This window comes from Haliotis rubra, unplaced genomic scaffold (assembly GCF_003918875.1).
Source record: "Haliotis rubra isolate DU_JTF1 unplaced genomic scaffold, ASM391887v1 Scf161, whole genome shotgun sequence".
Classification (NCBI taxonomy): Eukaryota; Metazoa; Mollusca; class Gastropoda; order Lepetellida; family Haliotidae; genus Haliotis; species Haliotis rubra.
The window spans coordinates 1,254,625-1,272,831 of NW_025765570.1; the positions used below are offsets into that span (position 1 = coordinate 1,254,625).

Here is an 18,207-nt window from a genome sequence, read left to right on the forward strand (position 1 = left end):
ATCAACACAAGTCAATGGGTCTGAAGTGGATACATGTTATTCAGATGTTATGTACAAAGTACAGTTTGAGGCCATAAATCTCAAAATGTTCTTTTCAAAGACAACATTCTGAAAGATCAATAAACTCAAAAACATAAATAATAAATAACATACACAGAAAGTCTGAAATTTGATTAAGACATAATTCATGACAGTTAATGAAAAAAGCTGCAATTGTATGAGGCAGGCTGTCCCAGATAAGTTGTTTAATGTGAACACTGACATCATGTGCCATATTAAACAATATTGATCGCCATCTGACTTGCCAAGTTTTCAAAATTCTTTCTTGACACTCTTTCTTCCCACTTGTAACAAATTAATTTGGAATAAATCATATGTTGTTTTTTAGCCTTTGCATGGGATTTACACTTGAAATGTTGACATGATCATCTGAGACTGTAAACAAGCGAGTGGCAACTATTTGCTTGCTGTGTATATGGAAGGATGCAGCTGTAGTTTCATATGCCTCCCCATCAATCAATATGTGTCCCTCTCTTAAGTAAATGAGCACCAACTCGGGATCCTTGCAGCAATAACATGAACATTTGGAAAGCAGACCAGCAGATCTGGAGTACTTGTGGATTAACATCACATTTTTCACGAGAGATATCTGAATGATAAATCTCTATTTAGATATTGATTAGCAATTTACAACCTACAATATCCCCTCCGTTCATGCCTGGGTGAATCATATCGTCTTGCTGGCTGAGCAACGTTTACAGTCCATCCACCAACCATTAACTGAGGGCTCCATAACAAACGTCCTACCGGGCGTTAAATGGGACAACTAGTTCAGATACATCTACAGATGAGATTAACGCGACCAGAACAAAACCACTGCACCCTAAGAGTGTTCCATCATGGTCAATCAATGCATTTTATAATCATGGTCTTCACATGGTGTGGGCCTTGAATTTCATCTGAACCACTATGGTGAACTTGTACTGTTGTCTTCACAACTGTTATTGCACTATTCTTGAAAACTGAGTATGTTAATCAACAATACCACTCAATAAATTGTACTTTGTAAACGGAACAAGCATTCATTAAAACATTAAACTCAAACAGTAATGTCAACATTTCGATAGTCTGTCTCACAGTCCCTGAACCATATTATTTTCCCTACTGCCAAGCCTTCCCTGCAGTGCTAAAGCCCTAAATTAAGCAAGTCTAGATTTCCCCAGGTTCTCAATCTCTGATCTGCCTTGGGCTCCTTTTCAATTTTACATGGGTTTATTTGTTACAATCAAAATTACATATTCAGAGACTAAGCGTAAGTCTAACATTTCGACTATAACCCTTCAAAAGAAAATCATAAGAACAATATTCACTTGTACTGTTTTCCTGTCAACTGAATACAAGGCTGGCAAGGCTGTCGAGTCCACAGTTAATTCACTATAACTCTGCTGGTAAATCTTCAGTAAATAGTTTGTTTGGCTACAGTGAACATGTCAGCCTAGCCAGCACAAGCCGGGGTATTTGTAGCGGGGATGCGTTGAAAGGGACATAGGTGTCACAGTGCAACTAAATGTGTTCCGCATGTAGACAAAGTAGAAGTGTAATGAGGGAATATGGCTTAATGCCTCATCAGCAATATTACAGCTAACCACAGGGATGTTTCAGTCGTATCAGCTAAATCTAAGATGAAATTCCAAATGCATACAAAATACACAATGCCGTTTAGAAAGTGGTCAAATGTAACATGTTATATTTTAGTGGAAGCCGCAGTGGCTGAGCGGTCTAGGTGTCTGACTTTGTGTGCTGGCGATTAGGTGCCTGACTCTGAGGGTGTGAGTTTGAATCCCGGATGGGACTCAACCCAACAAAAGTACTAGAATCTGTACTTTACAAAGAAAGTGTAATCCCAAATATAACATATGTTATAAATGCATACATTTCTGTTGCCCTAATGTAGCCTGTATCCTAAGATGATTGCAGCTCCAGAAAAAGAACTTTCACTAGGCACTTGTAATGCAAACATCGCTTTGAGAAATGGTGGCCTGGCCTGAAAGACTGGGTTTGACACCAAGAGCATGCACGACACAACAGTTTAGAGACAGCCAGATCTTCAACGAAAGTACCATTTTTTGTCAACAGCCATTGTGACCCGTCAATCCACAACTTGGATTTACAACAAGTATAGGGTACAGGGAATTAAATCTGTCCCAGAGTCCTAGTGAGTTAAATCTCCTCCAGGAACCTGAATAGCAACTAGTGTTGGGAGTTGGTTGAAATCTCACAATTGATGATTGCTTCATTACCAACAAACAATCATCGAAAAAAAATTGTTAGCGTCATTTTTCAGATTTTCCTATCCAGGTTGTTACTGCATATATGTATAAGATGATGCAACTTGCTACTTTAAAGTGATGACTAATATTTCATAACCATAAACTTCCTGGAGTCTTCAAGAAATATTCAGTCATGACTTTTCAGTTAGTGAAGTGAGTTTTCTAAGAATTAAACAAGTTTGCAGGCCCTGACAACATCGAAGATATGTTCCATTGTCAAGTGTTTCAAAGACTAAAACAGTAGTTCCAAAATCGTTTGTGTTCGTTTATGAGTAAATGTGATCGATTGCTTGGTCATTTGGTCACTGCGACCAATCTTCGATTATTTCAATTAATCGGAACACCACTAATAGGAACCCAAACACAAGGCCCAAACTTAATAGAAATACTGTTTTTTCTAAGTGTGCCTTAGGGCATCAGACAAATATTGTAAGTGTGCCTTTCAGAAATCAAGTGTGCCCACATGTTTTTAGAATATATGACAATGATGATGATCATTTGAAATTTATTGTTAAATAAAGAAATGGGTTTATGAGCATTCAAATATGTATGGTATTATTCAGTTTGGAAAAAAATAATTGTTAGGGGAATTAAATGACTAAATGTGAGTTTTGTCTCTAAAAAATTAGCGTGTCAAAAGGGCACCGAGAGCATTTTACAGCCGTGCCATTTCAATATTTACTGTGCCATGGCACACTAATATATGGGGTATTTCGAACCCTGAATAGGGATGTCACGATACCTAAGTTTCATGAATCAATACGTATCACGATACCCATGTCACGATTCGATATTAGTATCACGATACCTATTTTCGCGGTATTATGGTGTAAATTTAGTTACATTTTGAACATTAATATTACATATTTTATAATTGTTCATGATAAGATCAACATATTTTATTCTTTAAAGATTAAAAAGTTCTAATTTTTCATCTTTGGGCATGAAAAATAATCATTTATAACTCTCATAACATCAAAAAACATGATACAATTGCAAAATGTAAACGATACATTAACATATTTAAACCAATACTTTCAAAACTAAATATTGATACAGTTTTGAATGTATCGATAATTGTATCATCTTAGAAACAGTATCTATGCATCGTGGCATCCCTACAAACTAATGTTTATTGCTGAGACCATCTTACTTCTTATACTTGCCAGTTGTAACACAAAGTTCACATTGTTGCTTTGGTGTTGATGATTCTATGTTACCTCGTCTGGTATGATTAAACAGTAAACCTGCTTGCTGCATGCATTCACATATAAGTTAGTGGAGAAATTCATCTTCGATGTAACCATTGCAGGCCTGATTTAAAGAAATGAAACCTACTTGCACCTAGTGCAACCTTAGGTAGAAACCTTGTTGCATAAGACAAAAAAGGTTGCTCCTGCTGCTCAATATAAAATCTTGTATAAAATATGATGCTTGAGTTTTGGTAATGATAGTTTAGAACATTATAACAAAAGAAATCTGGGACTGATAAGTTTAGTTATCTTACTTCCTAAAATTTCATGAACAGTAAGTCCTTCAGTCACTGCTCATACAGTCATCACAGTCACTCTTCCAAGTCAGTTCCTTATCATTCTGTTTTCCAGCTGAAGTCTCAAAAATTGACTTGCACCTGGTGCAAGTTAGACTAATAACTAAGTTGCACTATGTAATATTGGGTTGCACCAGTGCAAGTAACAAAGCACTAAATCGAGCCCTGCATTGGTATATACATAACATACTGTGAGTGCTGTAAGTGAGTCTAAACTTTTGATGGGTAGTATATGTTACCTTGTCTGGTATGACTGAACAGCAAACCTGCCAGCTGTGGCGTAAAACAGCATGCATTCACATATAAGGAACCAATTACAGAACACATTTAGGTGTGTTTATTAGACTGTAACAGAGAAATAACCAAAATTAATTTCAGTTGGCAGGCAAACAATAACACATTACTAAGTATATACACAAATAAACCACTTTGAATCAGTACATGCAAACATAAAGAATCAACTCGAGTAAGTGCAAACAAGATGAACCACTGAAATCTTAGTACGCTTCCATGAATCATTAACTAAAAGGATGCAATCAATTCATTTCAGTAACACCAACCATCTGTTCCATTTAAGCAATCTAATGAGTAGATTTATTTGATAACATTATGTTCAAAGTAATTCCCCAAGGCCAAACAAAACAACAGTTGTTTTAGGCACTGTGATACCCTGGGGAGGTACACTGGTAGTTCATATCTAATACTTACTTCACACCACACAGATGGATCAGTTTAGGATTGATATTAAACTTTCAATGTTTCTCAAATTGGTAGGGACACACGAAGAACTAGCGTTCCTACCCCAAAGAGTGAGTGAGTGAGTTAATACTTAACGTCACATCGGCAATATTTCAGCCATATCGCCTACCCCAAAGAGATGCTCTGTGATGTGGTATATTAGCATTCTGGGACCCTACTCTAAAAAACAGACAGTGATCACCAAACAATTCCAAGGCTCCATGTTAAAATAGACTTCGATTAAAAAGTTGATTTCAAAATTTGAGATCAACACAGAACAACCCAAACTCCTGAAATTTGAAGACAATTTCAAGAATCGATATACCGTAAGTGACAAATATGCCATTTGGCTGGAAGTGAGTGCCTGTGAGACACAATATATCCTTGGAGAGTTTGACTGTTTACACAGTAGGGCTACGAGCAATCAGTGGGCATCATTGTTACACAGAACATCACCAGCCCCAGCTATGTCTTCTGTGTTGGTAACACAACATATTTGTAACAAGCATCTGTAGCCTGACTTTGTGAACGACCAGTGTCAAGAAATTCACGAAACAATAGTGGAATCCTCAATTTCAATACTATTGTCAACTGATTAACTAATGATTAAGTTCATATCCTTTATTGTATTCATATTATCTACAAAATATCAAACCCGTGAAGGTCCGGGTTAGAATGAATCTTCTGTAACCCATGCTTGTCGTAAGAGGCGACTAACGGGATCGGGTGGTCCGACTCGCTGGCTTGGTTGACACATGTCATCGGTTCCCAATTGCGCAGATCAATGCTCATGCTGTTGATCACTAGATTGTCTGGTCATGACTCGATTATTTACAGACCGCCGCCATATAGCTGGAATATTGCCAAGTGCAGCATAAAACTAAACTCACTCACTACAAAATATCAATGTACATCACACAAGCATGCTTAACAGGTTTCATTCAAGGAAAAAACTCTCGGACAATCAAGCAGGCAGGTATATTAAACAATGTTGACAATAGGTAGAACTGTAGAAAATATTATTTATGTTGTCTATGTTATTTCCAGCACCTTCTGACAAGGATTTACACCATGAGATTCCATGAACTAAAGGAAAAACCACTCCATTATTATTTAGTCACGGATATAGGCAGCAGACCATAGACCACCCTGTTAAAACAAGCACCCAAATGTTGCACAGAGTTCAGAACCAAATGTTCATATCTTTTCATTAGTTCCAGTTTGTTGTTTATGTTGATGAAAACCAGAAACATGATGCCTGTTTAATTCCAACCACAACATGTAGAGATTAGCACTGATCTCCACTGAATATCACTGCCCTGTAATCACTACCCATTCACTGCGTACATTCTCGTATACAAGCCATCAAACATACATTACACTCTCATGTACACCACAAAAATTATGCTGAGTTTGTCAAATTTGAAACATGTTAAAAGGTAGGCTTCTATTTCCTATCTTCCAAAGATCAAACATGGATCAAGGTATATAATATCGGCAACTGTAAACTATAAAAATAACTTTTTGCATACCAAGGGGTACAAACACATTCCACCTTGCCTGAACTTCATGAAATACACCGTAATAACTTATCAATCATCTGCAATCCAGGCACTGTTTGAACTGAGCTCAAGGACAGTTTGACTATAAATATCAGATTTGTTGAGATTTTCTTGATAACTCACTCTCAGGCCAGAGTATTTGTAAAGTGTTGATAGTTGTAGGGAAACAGTGGCCAGAAGCCTGATCTATTTGGGTAACACCAATACAGAAACTAAAACAAGCATGATCTATCTGAGTAACAACTATAGAGAAACTACCAACAAGCATGATCTGTTTGGAATGTACAGAGGCACGGGTGTTCCTCAGTTCTACCCTACAAACACAGGGAGGGTACAGAGGGACGGGTGTTCCTCAGTTCTACCCTACAAACACAGGGAGGGTACAGAGGGACGGGTGTTCCTCAGTTCTACCCCACAACCACAGGGAGGGTACAGAGGGATAGGTGTTCCTCAGTTCTACCCTACAAACACAGGGAGGGTACAGAGGGACGGGTGTTCCTCAGTTCTACCCTACAAACACAGGGAGGGTACAGAGGGATTGGTGTTCCTCAGTTCTACCCCACAACCACAAGGAGGGTACAGAGGGACGGGTGTTCCTCAGTTCTACCCTACAACCACAGGGAGGGTACAGAGGGACTGGTGTTCCTCAGTTCTACCCCACAACCACAAGGAGGGTACAGAGGGACGGGTGTTCCTCAGTTCTACCCCACAACCACAGGGAGGGTACAGAGGGGGCCAGAGGGTGTTCCTCAGTTCTACCCTACAAAACACAGGGGGAGGGTACAGAGGGATTGGTGTTCCTCAGTTCTACCCCACAACCACAAGGAGGGTACAAAGGCATAGGTGTTCCTCAGTTCTACCCCACAACCACAGGGAGGGTACAGAGGGATGGGTGTTCCTCAGTTCTACCCTACAACCACAGGGAATGTACAGAGGGACAGGTGTTCCTCAGTTCTACCCCACAACCACAGGGAGGGTACAGAGGGACGGGTGTTCCTCAGTTCTACCCCACAAACACAGGGAGGGTACAGAGGGATGGGTGTTCCTTAGTTCTACCCCACAAACACAGGGAGGGTACAGAGGGACGGGTGCTCCTCAGTTCTACCCTACAAACACAGGGAGGGTACAGAGGGATTGGTGTTCCTCAGTTCTACCCCACAACCACAGGGAGGGTACAGAGGGACGGCTGTTCCTCAGTTCTACCCTACAAACACAAGGGAGGGTACAGAGGGATTGGTGTTCCTCAGTTCTACCCCATAACCACAAGGAGGGTACAGAGGGATTGGTGTTCCTCAGTTCTACCCCACAACCACAGGGAGGGTACAGAGGGATTGGTGTTCCTCAGTTCTACCCCACAACCACAAGGAGGGTACAGAGGGACGGGTGTTCCTCAGTTCTACCCCACAAACACAGGGAGGGTACAGAGGGATTGGTGTTCCTCAGTTCTACCCTACAAACACAGGGAGGGTACAGAGGGATAGGTGTTCCTCAGTTCTACCCCACAACCACAGGGAGGGTACAGAGGGACGGGTGTTCCTCAGTTCTACCCCACAACCACAGGGAGGGTACAGAGGGATAGGGTGTTCCTCAGTTCTACCCTACAACCACAGGGAGGGTACAGAGGGACGGGTGTTCCTCAGTTCTACCCCACAACCACAGGGAGGGTACAGAGGACGGGTGTTCCTCAGTTCTACCCCACAACCACAGGGAGGGTACCGGGTGTTCAGTTCTACCCCACAAACACAGGGAGGGTACAGAGGGACGGGTGTTCCTCAGTTCTACCCACAACCACAGGGAGGGTACAGAGGGACGGGTGTTCCTCAGTTCTACCCCACAACCACAGGGAGGGTACAGAGGGACGGGTGTTCCTCAGTTCTACCCCACAACCACAGGGAGGGTACAGAGGGACGGGTGTTCCTCAGTTCTACCCCACAACCACAGGGAGGGTACAGAGGGACGGGTGTTCCTCAGTTCTACCCCACAACCACAGGGAGGGTACAGAGAGACGGGTGTTCCTCAGTTCTACCCCACAACTACAAGGAGGGTACATAGGGATGGGTCTCCAGTCCAATAATGACAGTGAGAGCAAAAGGGATCATGTATGATTAACCTGAAGATGATGATCTAACATGCATTTAAAAACTGGGAGTTGGGTGCCACAAAAAAAACATTTAAAAATACACGGTACCTCTGATGATAACAACATTTTACTGACAGCAAAATAAACAGTTAATCCATTTATGAATGAGGATATGTGATATTTATATGGTATGCTGTTCTACACAAGGAACAGCTGCTTTTGTTAAATTTACTCTGAATTGATTAGGGCCATATTTGCTCAAAACAAGCCAATAGATGATTGATAGATGTGCTCTTGTTGTCCTATATCAATCATGTACTTGCCCCAGGGCATGCATTTCAAAGCCTGTAACACCAAAGCCTGAGACGTGTGTGAAAGACACAGCAAACACATCACACAATGTTCTTACAGTTATGTATAGTGTTCTTAAATATCTATAGATCAGTTGCTCAGACAGTTGTTTATTAACATCATAGGTGCCAAGGTTCCTTGAATAATGGCCATGGAATACACAGGTTAGGGCAATGAGATTACAAGGTTAATCATATACACTGTCTTGACATTCTTGTTCTTGGCAGAATTATCAGCCTTATTTACAAACAACTAGACTGGCGCTTAGTCTCTGAATATATATAATTTTGATAGTAACAAACAAGCCCATATAAATTTAAAAGGAGCCCCAGGGAGACCAGAGATTCAGAACCTGAGGAAATCTAGACTTGCTTCATTTAGGGCTGTAGCATTGCAGAGAAGGCTTGGCAGTAGGGAAATAATGTGGTTCAGGGACTGTGAGGCAGACTATAAGGCAACTCCTCTTAAAATAATGCATGATCTAAAGTGTAATGTATGTACTAAAAATGTTTCTAAAACATTCCTGAAAATTCATGACCATACTGCCTTAACAAAAGAAGATATGGCAGCAAATTCTGGTGTCCATCATCCACATATTCCTACGTAAAGACAGCCTTTGGAGTGAGTGCCCAGTGAGTGAGTATGGTTTTACGCCGCTTTTAGCAATATTCCAGCAATATCAGTTAAACGCAATAACAGGGAACACCACAAATGGGCCTCACACACTGTGCCCATGTCAGGGGAATCGGGGTAGCCTAGTGGTTAAAGCGTTTGCTCTAAATCGCATAAAGACCTCCCACATGGGCCCACATGTTTTAGAATATTGTAAAACCAAAAACTCAGTCAGTCAGTCATAAAGATTACTGCTTTCCAGATTTTGTATAATTTGGCTAGGCCATCTACTACCCCAGATAAGCGTTATCTATGCAAATAGACACCAGTTTCTATGCAAATAGACACCACATTGAAGCTCTGAAATATGTGGAAAAGCAGAACCTTGATGCAGCTTCAGAAATCACTGGATTGTCTGGTCTAGACTCATTATTATTTACAGACCGCTCCCATATAGCTGGGATATTGCTGAGTGTGCCGTTGAACAACAAGCCAAACAATCATTGGATTTTTACTTGTCCTCAGCACAATTTAGCAGTCATGGGCTAGCAGACCAGCATGAATTTCTGAAGCTGTGATGGAAAGGGCTATCTACTTGCTGGTGGATGAATGTCATGGTATTACATTCCATGCAACAAGTGACATCATTGTACACTGCATCTGGAATGCATTGGCCAGTTTTATATATCAGGGCAACACCGACATAAATATCAGTACTAAATGAATAATATTTACATTTATTAAGATCACCACAGTAAGATGGACAATGAGGTAAAAAATCAAATTTAACATTCAATGGAGCGATCTTGTTCGCATATAGGTTGAGTTGATACTAAATGTTCAAGTCAATGACACCACTACAGGCAACCAATAAACAACCCTGTGAACTGAAAATGGAGGGGGTCTTCCCCCTTACCCAACTCCTATTGTTTCAGTAGAAGTAATCACTGGGGTGTGATTATCCCCTTTAATCCCTTATTTGGTTCCCTGTGAAATAGTATCCGTCGCGTCCATTGGGAATGAAACGAATGTTTACTTGAACGTTTGCCATCGTGCAACGGAGAAACAAGGAAATCTCCATACTTTATAATACTTGTCATTGGCATAGTTCACTCAATTAAAATCCAATTTATAACAAATGGTATGAATATACTATATAGTTCACTTAGTTTATCTTGTGAAATATGTTCACTGGTGGTCATACGATTGCTCTGCTTGGCCATGATTGGAGTGCTGGGTGAACTTATGTTACAACCAAACTGACTGACTGACTGAGTTTAGTTTTACGCCGCTTTTAGCAATATTCCAGCAATATCACGGCGGGGGACACCAGAAATGGGCCCATGTGGGGAATCGAACCCGGATCCTCGGCGTGACGAGCCAACGCTTTAACCACTAGGCTACCCCAACGCCCTGTTACAACCAAAGCAGGGGTAACAAATTCACCCTGTTAATCTCTTTTAATCGCCCCAGCAAGTTGGGTAAGGGGAATGAGCCAAATGGAGGCTGCTAGTGCAGCCATCCATGCAGATAATAGCACACCCTGGAAGACTGATTGTGGGGGTGGGGGTGTCTGATCAGAGAGGTATGAAGCCTGCTTGTGTAATTCCCTGGACCACGGAGCCCACTGTTGTGTGACCAAATAACAGACAACGAGATATCAGCCTTGGACATGTGTCATTCTCACGCTAGTTAAATGTCCTGGTTAGAATTAAGGAATTTTGTTGTTGTTTTATTGTAGTATCTGAAATCGAAATGATCAACAAAACCCTGATCTGTCCTTTCTATGTTGTGAAGCAATCATTCATGCAATGAAAAACATCTGAATCTATTTGAGGAGTATGCAGCAGACAACATGGGAGTGAGTGTGGATCTGCAATATACCCCTCAGGTTGAATTGAAGAGTAGCACAAGCTGGCAGTCGAGCTGATTAATATTGCACAACCTCTGTCAGTATTCCTTTATCTCGATGCAAGAGTAATTCATGACTTCAGGAAATTAATGGACTTTTGAAATAACACACATGAAAATATTCAAATGAAGCAATTGTGTTGCACAAATACATATTGAAACAAAGCTCAAGTAATTCCTGCATGTGTTTGAGTTAAACATCAAAGCAGTTAGATTGTCATAGAAAATAATTGCAGTCATCAATCACTTTAGAACAACATAGTTTAAGTTCTACATATGAAGCTTTAATACGTCATGTATTTGCTATTATCTTTGAGTATTATATCATGAACGTTTTCCAACCAACATATACAATTAATTCTAATTCAGCTTGTAATTCTGGTGATCTTGATCTTTCACAAAATAACTGAAGTTTATGTTACTCCAGAACCATATCTTGGATGCCACATACATTGTATGTAAGGTTTACCCACCCCAAATAACTGGGGATCATTGTGACTCACTGCATACAGAGTCTTGGAGGCAATGTATATCTAGTCTCAGCTTTACCCACCCCATCACTGTGACTTACTATATACAGAGAGTCGTGGAGGCAATGTATATCTAGTCTCAGCTTTACCCACCCCATCACTGTGACTTACTATATACAGAGAGTCTTGGAGGCAATGTATATCTAGTCTCAGCTTTACCCACCCCATCAATGTGACTTACTTACTGCATACAGAGAGTCATTGGAGGCAATGTATATCTAGTCTCAGCTTTACCCACCCCATCACTGTGACTTACTATATACAGAGAGTCTTGGAGGCAATGTATATCTAGTCTCAGCTTTACCCACCCCATCACTGTGACTTACTATATACAGAGTCTTGGAGGCAATGTATATCTAGTCTCAGCTTCACCCACCCCATCAATGTGACTTACTACATACAGAGAGTCTTGGAGGCAATGTATATCTAGTCTCAGCTTTACCCACCCCATCAATGTGACTTACTACATACAGAGAGTCTTGGAGGCAATGTATATCTAGTCTCAGCTTTACCCACCCCATCACCTGTGACTTACTATATACAGAGAGTCGTGGAGGCAATGTATATCTAGTCTCAGCTTTACCCACCCCATCAATGTGACTTACTACATACAGAGAGCCTTGGAGGCAATGTATATCTAGTCTCAGCTTTACCCACCCCATCAATGTGACTTACTACATACAGAGAGCCTTGGAGGCAATGTATATCTAGTCTCAGCTTTACCCACCCCATCAATGTGACTTACTACATACAGAGAGTCTTGGAGGCAATGTATATCTAGTCTCAGCTTTACCCACCCCATCACTGTGACTTACTGCATACAGAGTCTTGGAGGCAATGTATATCTAGTCTCAGCTTTACCCACCCCATCAATGTGACTTACTACATACAGAGAGTCTTGGAGGCAATGTATATCTAGTCTCAGCTTTACCCACCCCATCAATGTGACTTACTACATACAGAGAGTCTTGGAGGCAATGTATATCTAGTCTCAGCTTTACCCACCCCATCACTGTGACTTACTATATACAGAGAGTCTTGGAGGCAATGTATATCTAGTCTCAGCTTCACCCACCCCATCAATGTGACTTACTACATACAGAGAGTCTTGGAGGCAATGTATATCTAGTCTCAGCTTTACCCACCCCATCAATGTGACTTACTACATACAGAGAGTCGTGGAGGCAATGTATATCTAGTCTCAGCTTTACCCACCCCATCAATGTGACTTACTATATACAGAGTCAGTGGAGGCAATGTATATCTAGTCTCAGCTTTACCCACCCCATCAATGTGACTTACTACATACAGAGAGTCTTGGAGGCAATGTATATCTAGTCTCAGCTTTACCCACCCCATCAATGTGACTTACTACATACAGAGAGCCTTGGAGGCAATGTATATCTAGTCTCAGCTTTACCCACCCCATCAATGTGACTTACTACATACAGAGAGTCTTGGAGGCAATGTATATCTAGTCTCAGCTTTACCCACCCCATCAATGTGACTTACTGCATACAGAGAGTCTTGGAGGCAATGTATATCTAGTCTCAGCTTTACCCACCCCATCAATGTGACTTACTACATACAGAGAGTCTTGGAGGCAATGTATATCTAGTCTCAGCTTTACCCACCCCATCAATGTGACTTACTACATACAGAGAGTCTTGGAGGCAATGTATATCTAGTCTCAGCTTTACCCACCCCATCACTGTGACTTACTATATACAGAGAGCCTTGGAGGCAATGAATATCTAGTCTCAGCTTTACCCACCCCATCAATGTGACTTACTACATACAGAGAGCCTTGGAGGCAATGAATATCTAGTCTCAGCTTTACCCACCCCATCACTGTGACTTACTATATACAGAGAGTCGTGGAGGCAATGTATATCTAGTCTCAGCTTTACCCACCCCATCAATGTGACTTACTACATACAGAGAGCCTTGGAGGCAATGTATATCTAGTCTCAGCTTTACCCACCCCATCATTGTGACTTACTACATACAGAGAGTCGTGGAGGCAATGTATATCTAGTTTCAGCTTTACCCACCCCATCATTGTGACTTACTATATACAGAGAGTCTTGGAGGCAATGTATATCTAGTCTCAGCTTTACCCACCCCATCATTGTGACTTACTATATACAGAGAGTCTTGGAGGCAATGTATATCTAGTCTCAGCTTAACCCACCCCATCACTGTGACTTACTATATACAGAGAGTCGTGGAGGCAATGTATATCTAGTCTCAGCTTTACCCACCCCATCAATGTGACTCACTGCATACAGAGAGTCTTGGAGGCAATGTATATCTAGTCTCAGCTTTACCCACCCCATCACTGTGACTTACTATATACAGAGAGTCGTGGAGGCAATGTATATCTAGTCTCAGCTTTACCCACCCCATCAATGTGACTTACTACATACAGAGAGTCTTGGAGGCAATGTATATCTAGTCTCAGCTTTACCCACCCCATCAATGTGACTTACTACATACAGAGAGTCTTGGAGGCAATGTATATCTAGTCTCAGCTTTACCCACCCCATCAATGTGACTTACTGCATACAGAGAGTCTTGGAGGCAATGTATATCTAGTCTCAGCTTTACCCACCCCATCAATGTGACTTACTGCATACAGAGAGTCTTGGAGGCAATGTATATCTAGTCTCAGCTTTACCCACCCCCATCACTGTGACTTACTATATACAGAGAGCCTTGGAGGCAATGTATATCTAGTCTCAGCTTTACCCACCCCATCAATGTGACTTACTACATACAGAGAGCCTTGGAGGCAATGAATATCTAGTCTCAGCTTTACCCACCCCATCACTGTGACTTACTATATACAGAGAGTCGTGGAGGCAATGTATATCTAGTCTCAGCTTTACCCACCCCATCAATGTGACTTACTGCATACAGAGAGTCTTGGAGGCAATGTATATCTAGTCTCAGCTTTACCCACCCCATCAATGTGACTTACTACATACAGAGAGCCTTGGAGGCAATGTATATCTAGTCTCAGCTTTACCCACCCCATCATTGTGACTTACTACATACAGAGAGTCTTGGAGGCAATGTATATCTAGTTTCAGCTTTACCCACCCCATCATTGTGACTTACTATATACAGAGAGTCTTGGAGGCAATGTATATCTAGTCTCAGCTTTACCCACCCCATCACTGTGACTCACTACATACAGAGAGTCTTGGAGGCAATGTATATCTAGTCTCAGCTTTACCCACCCCATCATTGTGACTTACTACATACAGAGAGTCTTGGAGGCAATGTATATCTAGTTTCAGCTTTACCCACCCCATCATTGTGACTTACTATATACAGAGAGTCTTGGAGGCAATGTATATCTAGTCTCAGCTTTACCCACCCCATCAATGTGACTCACTACATACAGAGAGTCTTGGAGGCAATGTATATCTAGTCTCAGCTTCACCCACCCCATCACTGTGACTCACTACATACAGAGAGTCTTGGAGGCAATGTATATCTAGTCTCAGCTTTACCCACCCCATCACTGTGACTTACTATATACAGAGAGCCTTGGAGGCAATGAATATCTAGTCTCAGCTTTACCCACCCCATCACTGTGACTCACTACATACAGAGAGCCTTGGAGGCAATGTATATCTAGTCTCAGCTTTACCCACCCCATCACTGTGACTTACTACATACAGAGAGCCTTGGAGGCAATGTATATCTAGTCTCAGCTTTACCCACCCCATCACTGTGACTTACTACATACAGAGAGCCTTGGAGGCAATGAATATCTAGTCTCAGGTTTCACCCCCCCAACCCCTTGACAAACTGGGGATCGTTGTGACTCACTTTATATAAAGTTAGAGTCATGAACAGACATAAATCCTGCATGTATTCACCATTTCATTCAAGTATTATTCATCCTCCGTTATTTTAATAGTAGATTATATATATGTTCTTCTAAAGTATTTCTGAATTGCCCAAATATTGCCAACACCTGAAGGAATGAGGTAAATCTAGCTAAGTCCCATGCAGGTAACAAAAGCACTGTTAGTCCGCATGGACCTGAGTTTGGTGATCTACCTCTGGTTGCTGACGATCTCTAATTGTGGCATGTTCATTGTTTTACTGTCCTTTGTGAACAGATATTATACATAAACATTGTCGTGTAATGAGGTATGAGCTGTTTTAGTCACATTCCCGCTTAAATATTGCCGATGTGACAATACATTTTAACTCACTCACTCAAAAAATGACGAATTAGAGTTTAGTTAACAGATCCTCCTCAGCTGTCACTACCGAGAAGGGCGTGGCATGGAGGCCGTTTTTGTCAATCAAAAGAGCTGATACCACAGGCATTGTGAATCTTATAAACATAACGAAGAGGCTTTGACTTAATACATGTAGAAAATGGGTGTTTATAAGTATTGATATGTCTATGAGTTTTAAGGAGATTCTCTTGTGTGACTACGCTATCACTAGTGAAACAGTCCTCGCTAAAAGCTTAGACTGGTCTGACACTAAGCTAATTGTTCATTGAGACAGTTAACAGCAATGTAAGGACCACACACTCACATACTCATCAAGTGTACCTGCACACAGGCTTGTTTGCCTGGTTTTAATGGTCAGAGTAATTAGCTAAATGACAATTGACAACATAATTAGCAAGCTGTATGCTGTCAGATACAAGTGCGTTAAGTGACACCCCCTCGTCAAGCTGAAACAGCTAAACACAGAAGCTGATTTGTCATGAGAGGTGACAGTGAGATTCCAGATACCTCAACCCCTTCCAGCTCCCCCCCTTCCAGCTCCCCCTCTTATTCTGGTCCCTCCTTCCCCGCCTTTTTACCCAGCAATCCATCAAGAGCTGCACAGTGCATGCAAAATGTTTCTTCATACTCCATCCAGGAGCTGAACAGTGTAAGCAAAATATTACCTACCACTCTATCCATGAGCTCTGGCTTCAAAGTCAATATATAAGTTGCAACTAAAACAGTTGCTAGGCGATCTCAATTTCAGTTTGTCTACTGATGAAAAGCGAAGTTATGGCTACTTTCTGAATCTGTTGATTAGGTGTGGAGCTGTACAGTGATTTGAACAGCAGATCACAGATAATTAGAGTCAAGTATGATTTAAGTTGGTCTCTCATTGTTTCCAATTACACTTTATAATTTCATATAAACACCACATAATACTCTGGACAACAAACTGACAAATGTCCAGTTACTTATAATGAGTGCAAACAGTCAGTTACTCAAAACAATCTCACATTCAGTGAGTGGCTTCTTCATGACTGACAGTACCATAGACTCACGGTCTCAATTACGAAATCTAAAATGTCACACGCTGTGCAATGTATGCCAAGGAGCATACTTAGTTGGAAGGCTTTCTTATGAAAAAGCTTTTATTTCTTTATATTATTATCTATAAAATCAATGTAACTTCATTCTGTGCGCACCAAAACAGTGTTGGTCGGTAATGAGAATATCACATTACAGTATACACAGCTTGAAGTACCAGGTCATGTCAAGATGAAGGGTACCTGAAACAGGCTCAACTACATGTTTGGTCATAATTCCATACACTGAACCATCACCATGAACACTGTAACGTTCATTATCACCTGGACAACAACACTAATGGCTTGAAGAGGGAATGAAATGGGTTTCTTTGGAATGACAAAAATCCTCCACGGTAAAGAGAACTGTTACCGCATCTGTTTTGCTCATAAACATGAACAGCCAGATGTTGAAGGGAATTCGACTGTCACTCACATGCATCAAGACAACAGGAAGTTGCCACAAAATAACCAGCTTCAACAAGAACACATTTGCAGTGAATATGTATTGTAATAGGGTTAGAAATTAATTTCTATATTCAATACAATGAAAAAGGCTGGAGTTGCCATTTCACAGAAAATCTGCAGTCAGTTTTGCTAGTCTCTGGATAGAAAACATATGTAAATTTCCTATGTCACAAAAAAATACTGATAGCTGTGGAAGTTTTGATCTGCAAAAGGACACAGTTGATAACCTTGGGTTAGAGAGTGATCTGCATGTTGCCATATTAATGATACTGCCTAAATACACTAATAAAAAGAAGTTAAGAAGTCTTTCATTATGCTGCTCATCCATCAGTGCATGATGTATTCACTGTTGAATTATTACAGAACTGGGTGTTCTAAACTTATTTTGAGTTGTAAATATTACTTAGCATTTTATCAAACAGCTGATTCACAACAGAGTTGTAGTAACATTGACTTTCAACAAACATGCTTTCCTCCTTTTAGTAATGTCAGATAGCAAGTAATTAAGTTGGGCGACAGGCAAGTACATGTATCTTCAACCTGGTGCAGACTGTCAATAACATAGGCATAAGCAATATATATAAAATAATAAACATCTGGATACAGCAAGTATTTGACACACGATAATACATATTACACCATCATTTGTTGAAAGGTTTCAAACAGAAATAACAATAACCCAACTGATTTGGGGATCACACGAACATATTACCAATTTATAAGCTTGCATATTTGTGTTTCAAG

The 18,207-nt window shown here is 40.8% G+C and overlaps 1 protein-coding gene across 2 annotated transcripts in view; it reads right to left on the reverse strand.

Annotated features, from left to right (window-relative positions):
- LOC124271558 (band 4.1-like protein 4A) overlaps nt 1–18,207 on the reverse strand; it is a 112,933-nt gene that overhangs the window by 93,697 nt on the left and 1,029 nt on the right. The gene's annotated exons all lie outside the window — the stretch shown is intronic.